We start from the raw sequence: 19569 nt of genomic DNA on the forward strand, positions 1-19569 counted from the left end.
AATCACTGGGTTCTACTCCTGAAGCCAAGACTACACTGCATGTTAACTTGAATTTAAATAAAAAAAGAAAAAGAAAAGAGAAAAAAATCCACAGAATGTTAAAAAAATAGATTACCTGACTTCAGGTAATGCTCTTCCCACCAACTGTAAAACAAAGATTCATAAATTCACCTACATGAATATTAACATCTCCTGTTGATCAAAAGACACTCTGGAGGTGGGGAGACATCACACTAGGGAAAAATATTTGCAAAATGTATTATCCACAAAGATCTGGTACGCATGCTCTATAAACAACTTCTGCAAATCAATTAAAAAAGATAAATTAAAGGAAAATGAGCAGAAGTCAGAAACAGGCATTTCAACAAGGACAATGAATAAACCCAAGAAGATGCTCAGCCTCATTCATCTCCACTTCCCTGACAACTGAAGCTACAATGACACTTTATGTCCGCCAAGATTGGTAAAATACAAGCACATTAATGCCAACATTTGTGAAAATGTGGTCCAACATTCTGGGATGTGGGCAGGTAAACTGATGGGACTGTTTCTGAAAATAATTTGGTATTAAGACATCCCCAATTACCCAGTAATTCCACTCCCAAACACCTACTGACACACCTGTACACATGCCTCCGATGCACATATACAAGCAGAATGCTCACAGCAATAATGTTGTGATACCTATTCCACCCTCCCTACCTCTCCAATAAAAATAACTCTAAAGGGGGCACCTGGCTGGCTCAGTCGGTGGAGCATGCAACTCCTGATCTCAGGGTTGTGAGTTCGAGCTCCACGGTGGGTGTACAGAATGCTTAAAAAATAAAACCTTAAAATAAATAATCAATCTAAGGACCCAAATGTCCACCAACATGAGAATGAATCAATTGTGATACATTCACACTTTGGTGAAAATGAATGAGCTATAGCTACCATGACATGGATGAACTTAAGTGAGGAAGTGGCAAAAGTCTGCAAATAATGTGCTGCGCTGGTAATAAAGATGAAAAACAGTAAGACCAAGCAACATATCGTTGCGAGTTATATGCAACTGAGACAAGTAAACTTCAGGATGGCAAGAAAATGAGGTAGGGAAGGAAGCATAGACGACTGAGCTGGGCATCCCAAGTATCCTCAAGCTGGAAGACAGAAATTAGAATCACTCAAATGTGAACTGCAAACCACTTCACCTTTAACCCCGTATGACCGAATCCACGGCATCTTCCGTGAAATCAGAGGAGCTCCCCTCTGCTGTGCCCGACAGCCGGAGTTTGTTACTAACACTCAGAGCTACTCGATCCAAGACAGGATCTTCACAACCTTCAGGTAGGTGGGGTGCTTTTGTTATCCCGTTTTACTGATAGGAAACAGCCTCAGAGGTTAAGGAGCCCATCCCAGATCACTGCCCATTCCTCCAAATGCCAGTGAGTGTCCATGTTCAGCTTCAATACCACTAGTCACAGTTCATCTGTTTACCTCCTCAGGTGGTTCATTCCATTTTCAGCATGCTCTAATGGCCAGTGCAGAACACACCAGAGGTAAAAAGAAGGTCAGCTCAACAGGAGACAAAACACTGAGTGACTAGCTCATTCTAGTCCCAGGACAAGAGAATGCCAATGGCAGTTTTAGCAGTAAAAAAGAGTGACTTCAAAGTTATGGCTGGTTTCAAATCTTGGGAGGCACAGTCAGCATAAGATCCTTGATGAATCTAGTTCTCATCCTCTGTCCTGGACCAGAAGCTGTTTCAGCAACAAGCATAGAGAGTAAGATGGGTTCTGAAATAAATCTATAGCCTCAGGTACACACGCATCCCTGTGAGTAAAAAACCAGAAGGAAGAAAGTGGATTGGAACCCTCACCCAAAGACCTCAACACTGTACTACCTAAAAAGATCAATTAATGCATCACTAGAACAAAAGTTCAAAGAAACAGGACTCACGATAACGACTTAAAACCCAACCTCTTGACAATACTGTGCATCCAGATCTGCACCCAGTGTCTTGTAACTGGCACATCACATGACAAGACTCATTTGGGCAGACGTATTCTCCAAGAACACTGAGAACATAACCCCGTATCTTGCAACTGCTGCTCAAAAGGGAGAGAGTAAGAAGTCAAAACTAAAACTACTTAAATTCTGCTAGGCTTAAAAGGAATTTGTGTTACAATCAGAAAGATAACAAGTGCTGGCAAGGATGTGGGGAAACTGGAACCTTTATGCACTGCTGACAGGAATGTAAAATGGGGGTAGCAACTTTCGAAAGCAGTCCAGCAGTTTCTGGAAAGGTTAAACATAGTTACCATGTAAGGAGGAAGTTTTGCCCCTAGCTATATAAACAAAGGAAAGAAAAACATGTCTACACAAAAACTTGCATGTGGAAGTTCACAGTAGTTCATGATTCGTTAAGAACCAAAAAGTAGAGGGGCACCTGGGTGGCTCAGTCCGTTAAGCATCCGACTTCGGCTCAGGTCATGATCTCACGGTTCATGGGTTCGAGCCCCGCATCGGGCTCTGTGCTAACAGCTCAGAGCCTGGAGCCTGTTTCAGATTCTGTGTCTCCCTCTCTCTATGCCCCTCCCCCACTCGCGTTCTGTCTCCCTCTGTCTCAAAAATAAACAAACATTTAAAAAAATTATAATAAAAAAGAACCAAAAAGTAGAAATTGAGATGTCCGTGAATGGGTGGTCCCATTTACAAGGATATGACCAGATTTTCTGAAAAAGGAAAAGTCAAAATCTAAGCTGCTTCCTTTTGAGGGAGCAAGCTGTCTAGTCTATTTATCCTTGAGCTCTGTGCTTGCCTCCAAGGACAGCATTTGGTGCTTCTTGCACTGGGCAAGAGGGAGTATGAAGCAATCCAAGATGTCCAGGCATAAGTCACAGGACACTGAGTGCAGGCAAAGGCAGACACTGCCAAAACTGATGCTGGAGACACCTCTCACCTCTGCTACATCTGATCGTGTGTTATTAAGGGCCATCCCATTTACAGGAGTTCAAAAATTAAGCTGCCTTGGTCACATTTTGAGGCAATTCACAGAGAAATGTTAGGTTACAGGAATTCTGTGAGCCTTTTCAGGATTACACTGGCTGAAATGAGAACACAAGTCAAGCTACCTGTCATGGAAATGTGAGTGGGTTGGGTTGAGAAGCCAAGACTGTGGCTGACAGGGTAAGATCCTGGAAAGCCAGAAAGGGGTAGGGTCCAATCCATTTGTAACCAGCCCCTACTTTCTTCTAGGCTGCCTTGAAAGACACCTAGCAGGACAAGGGACCACCGGCTGAATCATCTCCTTCCTGTACCCTTGTGCCCACTTTTCACATCTGCCTAATAAAAACCCTCCAATCCCAAATCAGTTGCAGCATGCAAACAGGACAAGGGAATTTCGTAGCAGACTTCCCTATTCAAGTTCTAAATTGTGTTCAAAAAGTAGACAAGTGGCTACCTGCACATCCATGTTCATTTCATGGCAGCACTATTCACAATAGCCAAGAAGGGGAAGCAATCCAAATGTCCATCAACAGATAAATGGATAGAGAAAATATGGTTATGTACAGTCGGGTATTTTCTGCCTTAAAAAAGTAAATCCTCTCACATGTGACAACATGGATGAACCTGGAGGACATGTGCTAAGTGAAATAGGCTTGTGACAGACAAACAGTGCACGATTCCACTTAATGTGAGCTATCTGAAACAGTCAAACTCTTAGAAACAGAAAGTAGTATGCGGTTGTCAAGGGGCTGGAGGGAGGGGCGGGAAAAGTGAGAGTTGTCAAATGGACATAGTTTCAATTTTGCAAGATGGAAAAGTTCTAGAGATCTGCTACACAACATGCACAGACTTAACATTACTGTATACTTAAAAATATTAAGATGGCAAAGTTTTATGTTTTTGAACAGGGGGAAAAAAAGCAGATGGCTTCACCACAGATTCTTCAACTCTGGAGAGAAGACCCTCACAGGGCTGGTGTAAGCGTCAAATGGGATGCAAGAGAAACTAAGCGCTCAATTAACACTATTAATCATACTATCAATAAAAGCAAATGCCATGATTTAATATTAGCTTTGCACATTTCATAATGTAATCACAGAATGAAACCCAATGGGCCTTCAGGTCTGGTCTGCAGCGCACCAGCACAAACTCTGTGGGCAGGCTTCATCCACCTCGTTCAGTTGACTCACTCCAGGTAGACCCACCGCTGGCACTTTCTAGAAGCACAACTTGGCCCTCAGTCCCTGCTTGAGCCTTTGGTCATATTCTCCACACCCAAAGATAATGGGCCAAATGCACCAGCCCTTCCCCCAAAAGCTCTGCTCACAAAATGGGGATGTATGGAATGAATGAAATGAAAGATACCAGATAAAGCAAATTCCAAGGAGGGGTGGGGAATTTTCTAGGCTATAAAAACAGAAGGGCAGAGATTAAGAATACCATACTTACGTAGGTAACTGGAGTTCACTCCATGGCGGACAGTTTTCAAAGGAAAACCCCTTTCCCTGATCTGATGAAGAAGGCTAATTCTCCACCTGAGTTCTTAGGCTATGCAGGCTTATTAGCTTCCTCTAGCCTGGGACTTTGCTGGGACTCTGCTTCCAGCCTCCTGTAGGAGGGGAGCAGGGTGCTTGTCCGTCCCCACAAATCAGGATTCTGTTCCTGACTGCCCTCTCACTCTAAATGCGGGCCCAGCCGCCCCCCACCCCCACCCCGTTCTCTCTCCACAGAGCTCCAGGAGACCTCATCCACCCTCCTGGCAATGCCTAAAGCCCCACTTCGAGCCTAGACGTGCCCCTGCATTCCAGCACTACATATCCACCTGCCTTGCTACAAGGCAGTGTCAACCACAAGCACCAAGAGACTAAAATGAGCCTATCCTCTCTAAAACCTGTCAAAGCAGGCATATTCATCATGTGGGGTAGTGCCTACCATGCTGGGTAACTCAAAAACTAAAAATTTGCCATTATTGCAGGAAGTTCCACAGGACAGCACTGCTTTAAAACTTGGGTAAGGTCATGGGGCACCTGCCAGGCTCAGTCAGTAGAGCATGCGAATTGATCTCAGGGTACTTCACGCCCCACACTGTGCATTGGGGGGGGGGGGGTAGGTCACTGTAAAATAAGATCAAAACTGGACCCTGAAAGATGGGGGGGGGGGGTCCTAGAAAAAAAAACAAAGACATGGGACAGCAGTCTGTCATAGAAGCTAGGTAGGGCCCAGAGTACCACAGGATCGGGGTTTGGGTTTTAGCCTATATATATACAGTGGGGTTTTAAAGCAGCAGGAGAATTTTGCTCCAATAGATCTATTACCTTCTGATCATATTCCAACTAGCTTACTTACTGGTCTAGTTTTCAGTTTTGCATGAAGTCTGTTTAACCACTTCTACCATTTTCTCTTACTAGATTTTTCTCACAGTACTCAGAGCCAAACTCTTACTCAACGAAATCATTTGTGATCTTATAAAGTCAAAGAAAGGTTTTAAAAGTAAAATGATGTTTCTTCAGGGCACTCTTATTAAATGAATTACCACCTTTCTAGCACTGGGCCACTGCCCACCACTGGACATATTAGGACCCCCTTAAACACTTGCCTCACTCTGCCCCCAGTTATGATTTAATTGTACTCAGCATACAGACATGGGAAACACTTTTTATTCATCACTGAATTCTCACTGCACACACAAGATATAGCACAGTGCCCCATTATCTAGTAAGTCCCACACACACCCTGGCAGAATTTGGCCTGTTTGCTTCAGGCAGGAAATTCCCTTTAAACAACAGTCCCTAAGTGGGAAATAAACACCCATGAGCTGGAACGCAATCGCACCCTACAATAAGCAGCACCTTGAGATAGAGACTCACCATAATCCTAGGAGATCATCCAGTTCACACCCTGATATAGCAAGCCCAGGGCACATGGGCTAAAGATGAAGTTTACTCCAGCTTACTGACTCCCCCAACTCCTTTGTCTGAATTCACAGACTTTCACTAGAGTAACAAGGAAAAACTGGAGGTGAAACCAAATCAAGGCAGGTGAAGTTTAATTCCACTCATGTGAATGTCTTCATGAGACTCCTCTGGAGGGTGGCACTGCATTTAATGACCAGATACCCAGATGAAAAAGAGGTCTGCAGCCAGAGTAATGACCCTCCTCCGTGAGTGCTTCCGAGGGGCAGGTGCTTGCTTGCAGAACAGTCCAAATCTCTGTCCAGGCCTCAGCTGTCTCACAGATGGACCAGCCTAAATGCCAGCTCCTTTCCTATGCTCACAGCTGGAAGGACTCTCTTCTCAGAGTGGCTGGCCTGTACCTCTCACGAGCACTCCCATGATCTATCTTGTGCACGTCAGTTACCACTCCATCCATCTGAACGTGGCCGATTCCCTCCTTCCACAGCTTGTAGAACGAAGTCAGGAGCATGTGGGAGTGCCTGGCTGGCTCAGATGGTGGAGCATGCAATTCTTGATCTCAGGGCTGTAAATTCGACCCTCATGATGGGTGTAGAGATTAGTTAAATCTTAAAAACAAAAAGAGAGAGAGAGAGAGAGAGAGAGAGAGCGCGCGCACGCACGTGTGCACACGTGGGCTCTAGAGCCAGGCGTACCACTTACCAGCTCCATGCCCTTGCACTCCTGCTCAAGTGACTGAGCTCTCTGGGCACCAGCTACCTTTTACAAAACCAAGATGATACCAGTACCCCATTAGTAAAGTTGTTTTCTTAAGACTTAAGGAAAACATAGAGCTTTTCTTAGAAATCTAGCTCCTAGGCCATAGTATCCACTCAAATACCCACCAAAACAGAGTGCTCATAAACGTGTATGCTCAAGCTCCCAGTCTGGGGAAATAGTGGGAAACAGACCCACACTGCAGCTCCATATACTGAGGCTGACAAAGACAGCCAGGGGACTCGTGTTTGACTTCACCATTTCAGAACAGGCAAGCCGGTAAAAGAAAAAAACAAAAAACCCACATACATTCAGAAAAGATAGTTCTATCCGTCACAGGGAACCTTTTCACAAAGAGTCATGGATAAAAGAAAAGCACTGCCTCAAGGTGAACAAAGGGAATGTGGGGGTCGGGAAGGCAAGCGGAAAGAGCCACAGGCCAGGGTGGGCATTCAGCTTTCACACGTACAAGGGAAGGATGTTCACACAGGGTTCCCACAGCAAAGAGGCCCAGAGATGTCCTGGGAGAGGACCCTGAGGACGGGCAAACTAAACTACAGGCTGTATGTGCTGCAACTCAAGAGGGCTCCAACACTAGTAACTCAAAACTGCATTCCTGGGATTACAAAGATGTGTGTTATGATTCTGAAATAGATGAACACAAAGGTGGTGTTATTTCCAGACAGCTAATCTGTCAGCTCAATTGTTTCCTAGTGTCAAAAGGAAAACAAATGAACACACATACACGACTTTATTACTTAGCAGGTTTTTTTTAATAACTCAAAGCACTTGAGAGCCAAATAATTTTCAGTGAAGCTTGTAAATTAAAACAACCTACACGTGGATGGCACCATCTTTTACAAAACTTCCGTGTACCCTATCTTGTTTCTCTTAATTACAGAATAGAAAGGGGAAACTGCTCAAGTAACAAAAATCATGCCTGTACAATAAGACTGTAATACAAGTGAGCAGAGCAATGGGATTAATTAAAGCCAACACCAACAGTAAATGCTTAAATATCCATCAACACATAACAAGATTAATCTTCAAACTTTAGAGATTAAGGAGCAAAGGAGGTGTTAATATGCACTATTCTTAGAAGTAATAGTTCTTTTGCAACCTCTGACAACCCTGCCCCAATTACGAAAGTATGAATTATTCAAGTTTATGAGGTACTGTATTTCCTATTCCTTCCACCACGCAGGAATTTGGGGAGACAGCAGAGTGGCATCACGCACACCACCTGGAGTAGCATGTTCATATTCCTAAGCATGAACATATTATGGTGAAGAATGATCCCTTGCCATCCCTCAGCATGTAGTTCTGGTGTACGCATGAACACATGTCCCACAGCAGAAAGGAGGCACTAAACCACAATGGGGACCCACAGCCATAATTCCAAGTATACCCACACCCAACACCACCAAATGACAGGCTGGCTAGTGGCCCACTGGGCTACCTTCTGCAGCAAAGGCTCCAGGCCAACACCAAATCCTGGAGACAGTTTTACAAACAGCGGCAGCTTCAGTGAACAAAAACCTCCCTTCTTCTGCAGACACAGATAGGCCCATTCTGACATTCCTCATCCCTAGGAAAGAAAACAAGCTGGAAAAGAGGGATGCACAGGGGTATCGAGGAAGTTTGCAACACTGTTGACACTCCAAGTTGACAGCTCTATAAAACCCTCTGGAAGATTTTTCAAGAACAAACCAAAATGGGCGTTCCACGTTGTTTCCAAGTCATAAATTTATAAATGTCTGCGAAAGCAAGCTAGTGCGAAAACAAAAGTCTTCAAAACTACCAAGAGTCTTTCAATTAACGTAATAATAAATTTTTCATTCTCAAAGTAAAATCCAGGAAATTCACTTTAGTACATACTCCTCGGATGAACTTCAGGGTTCTGAAAACTGTCTCCCTCAACGGTTCAATGTTCATGCATGTGCATTTTTCCTGGAGAAAGGACCCACAGCATCTGGCACAGTCTCAAGATGACCTCTGACCTTCCCTCAAGCTAAGAATTGAAGTTCTAGTGACAGGCAGGGCTGGTCTCATCCTTGGCCACTGGATCCTCAATTATTCTGAGCTCCTTAAAGGACTGCACAAATCCAACAGTAAGAACTGCAGGAAAACGATGACCCTAACAGTGCTTAACACTTGTTTTTGATTATGGAAATCTGAGCAGGCTTTTTGTAATACCAGAGGAATGTCAAGCAGCAGACTTTACAAGAACGAACTTAAGTACAGAAACAGCTTAGCAAATGGCAAAATTACAACTGTAGCTTTCACAGGCATGGATGAAAGATGAACCCAGTCTACTGAAATGTTCTCCATTACAATTTCATTCATGGAAGCACTTACTGAAATTTATCTACCTGGTCTCTTTTCCAAGTCTTGCCCTGTGCTTCCTCGAGGGTATAAGCCCAGCTCACCCCTGTGCTTCCTGAGGGCTATTTTTCTGCCAAACTGGCTCCAGTCACCACTGGGAACCCACATCATCTCACCCACCCGAAAGAGACTTTGAGACTTGGCTTGACTCCTCTCTCAGCCCCACAGCAGCCCCTCTGCACCCAGGACCTGGTAAGATAAATCCTAGCTTTCATTTTACCCTCTACCAAAGGATTTAGAATACGTAATCCCTAATACCATCTTCACTTTACCCTTTTCCTGATAACTCACTCTTGGATTCTAGTTTATGACTTCGTATGGAAATTAACTTCCCTCTCAGCCATCCAAAATTTCTTGTTTGCAGTTAGGGAGCACACTACTTCTAGTGTAAAAGACAGACGTCTTGCTCAACCAAAGTATTCCATCTAGCATACCTCATAATGATGAGCAAGATGCTGCTGGAGCTACCGTTTGGGGTGAGCAAATGGAGGGCAGAGATGGGCTACAGGTGCTACGTGTGAGGCAAGGTTGTCTGGCATTCCCATTCTGCACATGGTCAATGACGGGAAATGATCCAAGGCAGAGTCTTCTGCCATCAGACAGCATTACAAGAGAAGATTCAATCTTGACCTTGAGGTCACTATACTAGAAATAGGTAAGAAGCTCTGATATCCCTGTTTGAGCCCCTAGATTCGACTGTGCCTGAGCCCTACCCACTCCAGACTTATGTTCACATCACCCAACAGACTTTCCTTTTAAGTAGTTTTATGTTTGTTACTTATACCAGAAAGACCTAACCAATACAACTATTTCCTTAAAAAACAGACAGAGAGAGAAGCCTCTTAATTTAAAAATCGGGAGGACGTATCAGAGAATAAAGGACAGGTAGCTTGCCTTACACTTAAAGAGACAAAAGGCCCTAAATGGAGTCACTTGTGCTAAGCCCCACAGTCACCAAACTGAGACTTAATACCTAATCATGGTTTCAACTTCTCCGAGAGGTGGAATTTTTAACCAATCTGGAATGACCTGCCCAGCACTAGTGAGATCATCTGCCCAACAGACCCCAGCCCCTAAAGGAAGGTGACCCTGCCTAAAACAGCCTGTTTCTTTGCATTTCTAACTTCATCCCACCCCCTTCTACTTATAAAAACCTTCCATTTTATACAGCTCTTTGGAGCGCCTTTCTATTTACTGGATGAGGTGTCGCCCGATTAATGAATCATTGAATAAAGCCAACTAAGATCTTTAAAATTTACTCAGCTGAATTTTAACAACACACACAAAACACTATATACTTCTTGTTTTGCCTATTGCAGTCTGCTGACAACCTTCAGCACTAGATGCTTCCTCAACTCTCAGAGCCGCTCCACCCCCTACAGAGCGTTTAGCAAACAGTGGTACAAGGAAGAAAAGAAACTAAAGATCAATGCAATTCACCTGCTACTGGAAAGCATATACAGTGGTCACCCTTGGACAAGTGATGAAGAAACAAACTGCAAAAAGGTTAAAAAAAAAATACCATCAAGGTACTGACAGTTACAATTGAATATTATCTAAAATATTATTTCACACTGTTCTGACATGACCCACAGTAACATACACATTTTATCATGTACATCACAATACATAAAATCAAAGAAAAGGTTTTATAAAATCCTCTTGAATGTGTGAGACACTTTCCAACATTTCTTTTTTTCCCCCTTAAACAATGATTGCAACCTTTTCAGTTCACATCATTACCCACAGTTTGAAAAAGACAGATATAAAACGAGTGACTTTCTCTTAAAACCTAGATTCTGGTCAAAGTTCTCTGGAGCCCAAACCTGTTATCCCATTTTACATATGAAAAATTGAGTCTTGAGAGGATACATGACTAGTCCAATGTGAGTACAGTGTGCCCCTGCACCCAGTTCTTGTGCATGCACGTGCGCGCACCTGCGTTCCCCCAACCCCCCCACCACTGGCAGGTTCCACCCTCCTTGCAGTTCTTCAGTTCTCCGGTTTCACCCCTCACAGTAACAATCTGCTCCCACCAAATATGTTTCCTCAAAAAACAATGAAAATGTTTCAGATGTAAAATCCCCAAATTTATCTCACCCCCACCCTTTGAACACAAAACAGTCTCAAAGGCCAATTTGCCCACAGGTGTGTTATGTGTTATTGCCTGGGGTAGGACAAGTGGGGACATTAGTCACACATGAGGACGTGGGAATTACTAATTCCTGTTTCTGGAAATTGCATAATACCAAGCCCAACACCTCTCCCCTGGTACTGCTTCCACAGTGTGCCAGTGCCTCTTGACCTGACAGCAACAAGGAACAAACAAGGAGTTTCAGCCTTAAGTGGACACCAAGACAAGGAAGGTGACCACATGCAAAGTAGAGCCTGGACAGCTTTTCTCAAAGCCTTTCAGGCAGAGCAAAGCAAGCACTCCCTTCAGACCCCACTCAATCTAAATACAATACAGATGTTAACCACCCCCCCCCACTTCTGTCTACCTGCCAATGCTCAGGTATACAGACCCCACTTTACCAATAAGGAAACTGAGGTCTAGAACCATTAGGTAACTTGCCTGAGGTCAAGACCAGAAGGGGGGGGTCAGGGCTGGGACTGAACTCTGACAGTGGACTCCACTCCACAGTTATTCCTCTCCAGTGACACAGCTCCAACCAAGTCTGCTCTCCATAGCCCAAAGACCTGCAACTTCCTGTATTAGGCAAAACAGGCCAATACCTCTCCAAGAAAAAGATCACAGAACAGCCTATACCTAGAATGAACTATAAAAAGTCTTTGTAATTATGTCACAGTTCAAAAGGAAAAAATGGGGGGGAGGGCGCCCGGGGGGCTCAGTCAATTAAGCATCTACTTGGGTTTCGGCTCAGGTCATGATCTCACAGTTCCTGACACTGAGCCCCACATCGGGGGCTCTGCACTCACAGTGAGGAGCCTGCTTGGGATTCTCTCTCTCTCTCCTCTCTCTCTCTCTGCCCCTCCCCTGCTTGTGTTCTCTTTCTCAAAAGAAATAAAATTTAAAAAGAGAGAGAAATGACATATTCATCCAAGTACCCTTAATTTGCAGTCAAATGCTGAGATTTGGCTGATTTCTGAAAGATATTCTCCAGGTGGGTTTAACACAAACAAAAAACACCCCATGTGATAATGGATCCTGATGGTCCCCAGGAAGGGTGACTGACATCAACTAGTTCTTGTGGTCAACAAGGCCCAAAGTAGCAGAACCGTAACTTTCCAGTCAGAACTCCACTTGCCTGGTCCATCCAGCTGCCTGCCTCTCTTCCAGGGAGATCCCGACTTGTGACACAAACCTTCCTGGAGACCAGAATCCTTTTTTCAAGCTCAGATGTCAACATAATTCAAATTAGGGCCAAAGGGGGCAAAGAAGGTAGGGATAGATGTTGTGCTTATGCTCTAGAAAAACTTTAGTCCACCAGCGACTTCTGGCACCCTGGCCATTGCCTTTACTCACATAACCCATTTTTAATGAAATAGAAAAGTTACATTTTAGGCCCAAGAATACACATTACCTTTCCCTGCTGGATCATTTCCCCAAACGCTGCAGCCAACACCACAGAGTGAACGCCCTCAGAGTTGAACTTCCCCTAATCCCATTACCACCACTTTTAATCTCAGTATCAGATAAAAACAAATCCTCACTTAAAAAAAAAAAAAAAAACAACAAACAAAGAAAACCAACCAAAACAAAAAATCTAACCCTCACTTGAAATCACCTTCTCCAAATGATCCCCACTCATAGTTCAATTCGGGAGACACAACAAGGCTGGGGGGAGAGGGGGCACGTCTAGAAGGCACCTGGCGGCACAATATCCGGAAGTGCCGGCTGCTACACCTTCGCGACCCTCTGGCATTCTACTCTCAGACCTGGCTGCCTCTTCTGTTCTTCCCCCTGGGCAATGACAGCAAGTGCGTAGTAGCTACCTGCGAGAGGGCACAGCCTCATTTTACTCTAAACCGAAAAATGGGCAGGTGAAATTTGCAGGAGGCTGAGACAGGTTGAAATCCTGGCAGCAGGGCCAGGATTCAAACTGGGGTCTGTGACAAGCCTGTGGTATCAGTCTTTGGAGTGGGCCAGCAAAAATGAGACAGGACTGGATGCCAACAGGCTGCTTAAGCCCTTTCCAGTCACCCTTCCCCAGAGTATTCAGATAACACTAGGCTCCTATCACAGGATTAGGAATTCTGAGGCCTGATTTCAGGCAACAAAGTCCAAGTCTAACAGGAGAGAGTAGAAAGGTCAAAGAGCAAGATGTCAAGACACATCTGCTTCTCAGATGCCTTCAGAACACACCAAAGAGGACACCCTGTTTTTGCCCAATTGCTTTTTTTCCGGGGGGGGGGGGGGGGGGGGAACGTTAAAAAACAAAAAACCAAAACTCAGCCTTATAAACAAGACTCTGTTGGGGCACCTGGGTGGCACAGTTGGTTAAGCGTCCAACTCTTGATTTCAGCCCAGGTTATGATCTCATAATTCTGTGAGTTCGAGCCCCACATCCGGCTCCGTGCTGACAGTGTGGAGCCTGCTTGGGATTGTCTCCCTCTCTCTCTGCCCCTTCCCTGCTCTTTCTTTCAAAAATAAACTTAAAAAATAAAATAAACAAACAAGACCCTGTGTCAAGCTGTGATTGGAGAAATGGGACATTCATGGAACTTTTCTGGAAAACTGATTTGTATCAAGTTTGAAAGAATACACACCCTCTGATCCAGTGATCCCCTCTCTAGACATGAAAAAGGAGGAAACCTGAAAACAAGGTCCAAAAATAGAATTATGGTACATTCATTCATATGATAAAATTTAGGCAACTATTTAAATAGAGCATTCTGGAAATGTTCACAACGTAACATTTTTTGAAAACTTAAGAGTATAATCAATTTTGTTACTAACATGAAAAATTGAAATAAAAATGAGGGTAAAGGACAGTTTTTGACATCTAACGTTAACATTGTTATTTTTCAAATTATTTCAAATGACCATGAACTACTTTTGCTTAAAGAAAAAACAAATCTCACAATCTCATTTTCAAATGACATAAACCAATCACCGCTATTCCCTTTCAGGGTTCAGTCAAGAATTGGACAGATGGCTGTTTGCCCTAACTGTGACAATGGACTTCATCTATTTCTTTAGAAGAGAATATATCCCATGATTTAAGCTAGATGTGCGCATGCAGTTTGAGAAGTTGTAGCCTATTTAGGCTGAAAAAGAAATTTTAAGAGTTTTAACAGTTACCCTTTTCAACACAAGTTTGGGGTTCATCTTCCAAATGGTTTTCTGTGCCTTACCAGCATTTTAAACTGTTCTCGAAGAATGTACAATTTTTAAAAACTAAGCTGGGATCAAACTAGGCAGGCTGTACTACATGCAACACGCAGACATCCTTGCACTTCCATTCCCTCATTTTTTTATAATGGGTACACCCTTAACCCATTAAGCTTTTCTTTTAACCCCTTGTGAAAGCACTAGAAAATCAAGGCAGTTAAAAAGTCATTGCACACCCTCAAACAGTTACCATGACCAGCAATTACACTCGTTACGTAGCTACCCCAGAGAAAATACACATGTCCGCACAGAATCTTGTGCGTGAATGTTCACAGCAGCACCATTCACAACAGCCAAAGTGGAAACAACCCAAATATCCACCAACTACTGAATGGATAAACAAAACGTGGCATGTATTCACATAATGGAATATCATTCAGTAATAAAAGGAATGAAACAGTGATTCGTGCTGTAGCACAAAGCACGAAAATGTTATACTCAGAGGTCAGACATGAAAGGCTATGATTTTTGAAATATCCAGGATACACAAATTCATAGAAACAGAAAATGTATTAGTGGTTGCCATGTGTTGCGGGGGGGGGGGGGAGGGATGGATGGAGAGTGACTGCTAATGTATAGGGGTTTCTTTTGGGACGGATGCAAATGTTCTAACATTGGTTGTGGTGATCGGTGCACACCTCTGAATATACTAGGAACTACTGAAATGTGCACTTTAAACCAGGGAACTGTAACGTGTGTGAATTGTATCTCAACAAAGCGGTTCTTTCTTTAAAGGGGCACCTGGGTGGCTTAGTAGGTTAAGCATCCAACTCTTGATTTCGGCTCAGGTCATGATCTCACAGTTTGTGAGTTCCAGCTCTGCGTTGGGCTCTGTGCCGACAGCACAGAGCCTGCTGGGATTCTCTCTCTCTCTGCCCCTCTTCCGTTAATGTTCTCTCTCTTTCAAAATAAATAAATAAACTTAAAAAAAAAAAAAAGAGAGAGATTGGTGGGATTTTACAATAATAGTGTAATGCTCAAGTTATATACAATTTATACTCAATAAAATGTTGGGGAATGAATATATCAATAAAAAATGAACCTACCAAAGAAAACTCACTTTTTGTCTCCCCGTGAATATAGTATGAGCTCAGGAACTAATCACTTGAAACTGATTGGGCGATTATATACACATGAAACCCGAATATTACAAAAACAAAACAAAAACAACAAAAAAAGACTCAATGTTTAACAACACACACGCAAATCAAGTTTTTATTAAAAACATGAGATTCACATTAAGAAATGCTGCCCATACATGTTTATTACCCACTTCATCTCCCTCTTAAAAATACTTTTCCCAGGCCAATGCTGAACCACAGCCCAAACCCACTCACCACATTTCAAACTAAGTGGGAAATGTACAGTAGACAGTGCACAAAAGCAACTGCATGCCACACTGCTTGGACCATAAGCAAGTTTACTGCAATTTCTGGACCTTAACATCACAGTTAAAATTCACATTCTTTGCAAATCACTACTGACCAACTATATCCCCTCCTAACGATATTAAGAGGAATTACTTGCATTTGGTATTAAGGACATGCCAAATTCTTTTTTTTTTTAATTTTTTAAAAAAAGTTTATTTTTGAGAAAAACAGAGTGAGAGAGACAGAGTGCAAGCAGGGGAGGGGCAGAGAGAGAGGAAGACACAGAATCCCAAGCAGGCTCCAGGCCCTGAGATGTCATCACATAGCCTGACGGAGGGCTCGAACCCACAAACCGTGAGATCATGACCTGAGCTGAAGTCAGACACTTAATTGAGTGAGCTACTGAGGAGCCCCTGGACATGCCAAATTCTTGCTCACTAATCTTTCCAGTTTGTTCACTCTAAGAATATTTTATTTTAGGTCCTCTTCTAGGCGCTGAGGATACAATAGGGACTTAAAATAGGTAAAACCAAGCAAACAAAACCCTGCCCGCATGGAACTCACATTCCAGTAAAAAATTAAAATAACTTAAAATTTTATTTTTACAAACTCATGTCTAATGAATCATAAACGAACTGTCAGCATCTGCAAAGAATCCCCACAATTCTCACCTTGCAAACGCGCAGTCTTTGCGAAACAGCAAAACTCACAAAGATGTATGAAATATTAGTAGCACTTTCCAATGTCAAGCTTTTCTTTCCTTCTTATACATTTGCCAGCAACATAAAGACAAACATCTACTTTGTAAGTTCATTCAAAATCGGAAATTGAAACACTTTACAATTGACACATGACAGCGGGTTGTCAAAGGATTTAACAGCCCAGAGTCTACAAATCATTGATGTACCAAACGGTTTTTACTTTAAATTAAGAACAAGGACTCCAATCTTCTAGGTCTGTAAATCTCAAGTCATTCAATAACCTGAATTGTGTAACAGAAAAATATTGCATCCCCCCCAACCTTCAAAAACAAAAGTGCAATTTAGTACAAAGATCACAACAACTGGCTCAAAAGAGTAACTTTTGGAAACAAAGTCTAAATTCCTTTGAACAATTCAATAATTCAGTGGAAATTTTACAAAGCAGCCGCCAATTCTCTTGCAATTCTTCGGCAGTTTTTCTTTTCTCCTTATCCCCATCCAAGCCAGAGAAGCTAGCCATACTAGCACCCCAGAACAGCCAACCTGTCCTTAATATGTAGCCCCTTTCAAGTTCGAACGTTCATCTGTAGGCAGAGCTCCTCCTCTTCAGCAAATTGGCTGTGCTGAATTCTAGCTAGATACACAGAGGTGCAATCATCTCCTTTCAGTTAAAACCAACTAAAATGAACTTAAGTGCTTTTCTCCACAGCTTGACCTCTTGGATACTACGTTTCCTACCAAGGAAAGGGGTATGGTGGGTAACAGGGGAGCAATGCATTTTGTTTCAGAACACGCTTTTCCTTCTGGACTTAGTCAATGGGAACCATCTGAGAGGTTTATCTTCCTCAGGTTGAAGTTTTGGGGGAGAAGAGCTTGGTTATCTGTAATACCTTGAAGGAAAGATAATCCCCACCCAAATTAAACTGAGAGGAGGAATGCTTTATTAAGTTGCTGGCGAGATCATAAAACAGACTGTACCACCACCCAAAACCCACTTGGGACTGAAAACATTCATAAATCCTGTTGAGTATAGCTTTACCACTAACAGACTACAAACTCTAAGGACTAACAACTTAGGGAACTTGACAGCCCCATTCATAAAAATCTCCCAACCATTATTACACCACCAAAGAGCCACTGGCTTACAGGCACACAGACTTGGTTTTTGTAAACACGGACAGGTAGAGCCCTCCCAAAGGGAAGCAAAGACACTTCAATTCTCAGAAAGCACAAACTCCAAGAGGTCACTTCTTGCATCCAAAACACACACACCAAATTCAACCCAAAGACCAAGACCATACACCTCACCAGGTTGCAGAAAACACGGAGTGAAAAATAAAAATAACATTTCAAAAAACAATGCTGTGGTCCTGAGTAAATGGGAGGTCAGCCACTTAGCAAAAGCACATGACTCATCCACGGGCCTGAATGCAAGTATTTACACTGTCCACTATACCAAACTGGGATTTCCCATTTTCATCCAAGGCCGGGCCTTGGGGGGCAGCCGGGTGAAGTTGTGCTGTTTCCGTTTTTCTTTTTTTTTTTTTTTTTTTTGGGGGGGGGGCTGTGTCATTTTATTTCGCTGAATCACAACTCCCCCACATCCCCACCCCAAACCACCACCCCACACAACACAGCGAACAGAAGAGGCCGTGGCAAGGACGCCAGCGAGCATCGACCGAGCAAAACAAAGCGCCCAGCGCACGGCTGCCAGGCTGGGAGTGGGTAAGTAAAGGGGGTCAGGCTCGCCCCACACAGCACCGCTCCCACCCCCGGGGGTGTCTCCCGGCAGGCGTGCCGCGGCAGCCTCCTCCCTCCCCCTGGGGACCAGACCCATTCTCCGCAGAGCTCCGGGGACCGCCGGGAAGGCGAGGAAATGGGGGCGGGGGCGCGCTGCCCCAGCTCGGGCAGGAGGACCCAGGCGACAGGGGAGCGCGCGCTGAGCCCGGCCCACGTGAGCGCCCGGGCAGCGGCCGAGCCAGCCCCGGGGGACCGCGGATGGGGACAACGGCGCCCGTGGCCACCACGACGGGCCCGGACTTACCGGGGCCGGGCGCGCCGCGGAGCCCGCGGCGGCCGCTTCCTCCTCCTCCTCCTCCTCCTCCTCACTTGACAAAATGGCGGCGGCAGGAAGTGCCGGGCGCCTCGGCCCGCCCCCCGCCCGCCCCCGGCCACCCGCCCCGCCGCGGCGCCCGCGCCCCCCACCCGCGCCCCCGCCCCGCCGGCCGGCCCAAGCCGGGGGGCGGCGGCGCCAACGACCGAGCACCCGCGAGCGACCCGGCCACTCCGACGCCAACGGCGCAGGCGGCCCCGGCCGGGCGCAAGCGGCACGGCGCGCGGACGCGGGAGGCCCGCAGGCCCGAGCCCGCGTCGCCCCGGCCTCCCCGCCCCCGCGCCGCGCCGATGGCGTAGGTGCTGGCGCACCGGCCCCATTACGCAATGCAGGTTACGCGGGCCGCGCCGCGGGTCCCCGCCGGCCTCCCCGCGCCGCCCGCCGCCCCGAAGGGCACCGGTCCTCACCTGAGACGCTAGGCCGCACGCCGCCCCCGCCGGCCGCCCGCTGCCGCCGCCCCCTCCTCTTCGGGCTGCCTGCGCGGCGCCGGGGCCCGCCCGCCGCGCCCGCCGCTCCGCCGCGCTCACAGGCCCCGCTCGCCTGCGGGCACTGCCGGCAGCCGCTGCCGCCGCAGCCACCGCTTCGGCTCCTCGGCTGCGGGAGAGCAGAACAAACAGCCCTGCCGCCGCCGCCGCCGCCGCCGCCGCCAGCGCACTGACGTCACCGCGTACGCTGCGCGCGCGGCCCCCCGCCGCCGCCCGGCGTGCGCGTCCCGCGACCGCGCCCGGCGCCAGCGAGCTCGGGAGAGCTGGCGGGCGCGAGGTGAGTGGAGGTGGGGGGGCGCCCGGGGTAGGGGGGGAACCCCTCGGGGGGGGAGGGTGCAGGGATTCGGCCGACCGAGGGAGAGGACCGAGGGGAGACCCCTCAGGCTGAAGGCTGGGTCTGAGAAGATCTGAAGGCAGAGAGAGACGAACAAAATTTAAGAAAGGTCTGCTGATGCGACCCTCGGCGAGAGGGAGGAAGGTGTGGAAAGACCCCAGAGACTCGT

At 45.8% G+C, this 19569-nt stretch overlaps 1 protein-coding gene across 5 annotated transcripts in view; it reads right to left on the reverse strand.

The window, feature by feature from the left end:
• BRD4 (bromodomain containing 4) overlaps positions 1–19233 on the reverse strand; it is an 87007-nt gene extending 67774 nt beyond the window's left edge. For 2 of the 5 annotated variants that reach the window (XM_053897884.1, XM_053897883.1), the window contains exon 1: positions 18513–18629. The gene's annotated coding sequence lies outside the window, so the exon portion shown is untranslated. Of the gene's footprint in view, positions 1–5855; positions 6509–18512; positions 18631–18988 lie in introns of those variants that run through there. The other 3 variants (XM_053897885.1, XM_053897882.1, XM_053897886.1) reach the window with 3 other exon arrangements.
• Positions 19234–19569: the final 336 nt, after the last annotated feature.

This window comes from Panthera pardus, unplaced genomic scaffold (genome assembly GCF_024362965.1).
Source record: "Panthera pardus isolate Hobbes unplaced genomic scaffold, ASM2436296v1 HiC_scaffold_8, whole genome shotgun sequence".
In the NCBI taxonomy this organism is placed as follows: Eukaryota; Metazoa; Chordata; class Mammalia; order Carnivora; family Felidae; genus Panthera; species Panthera pardus.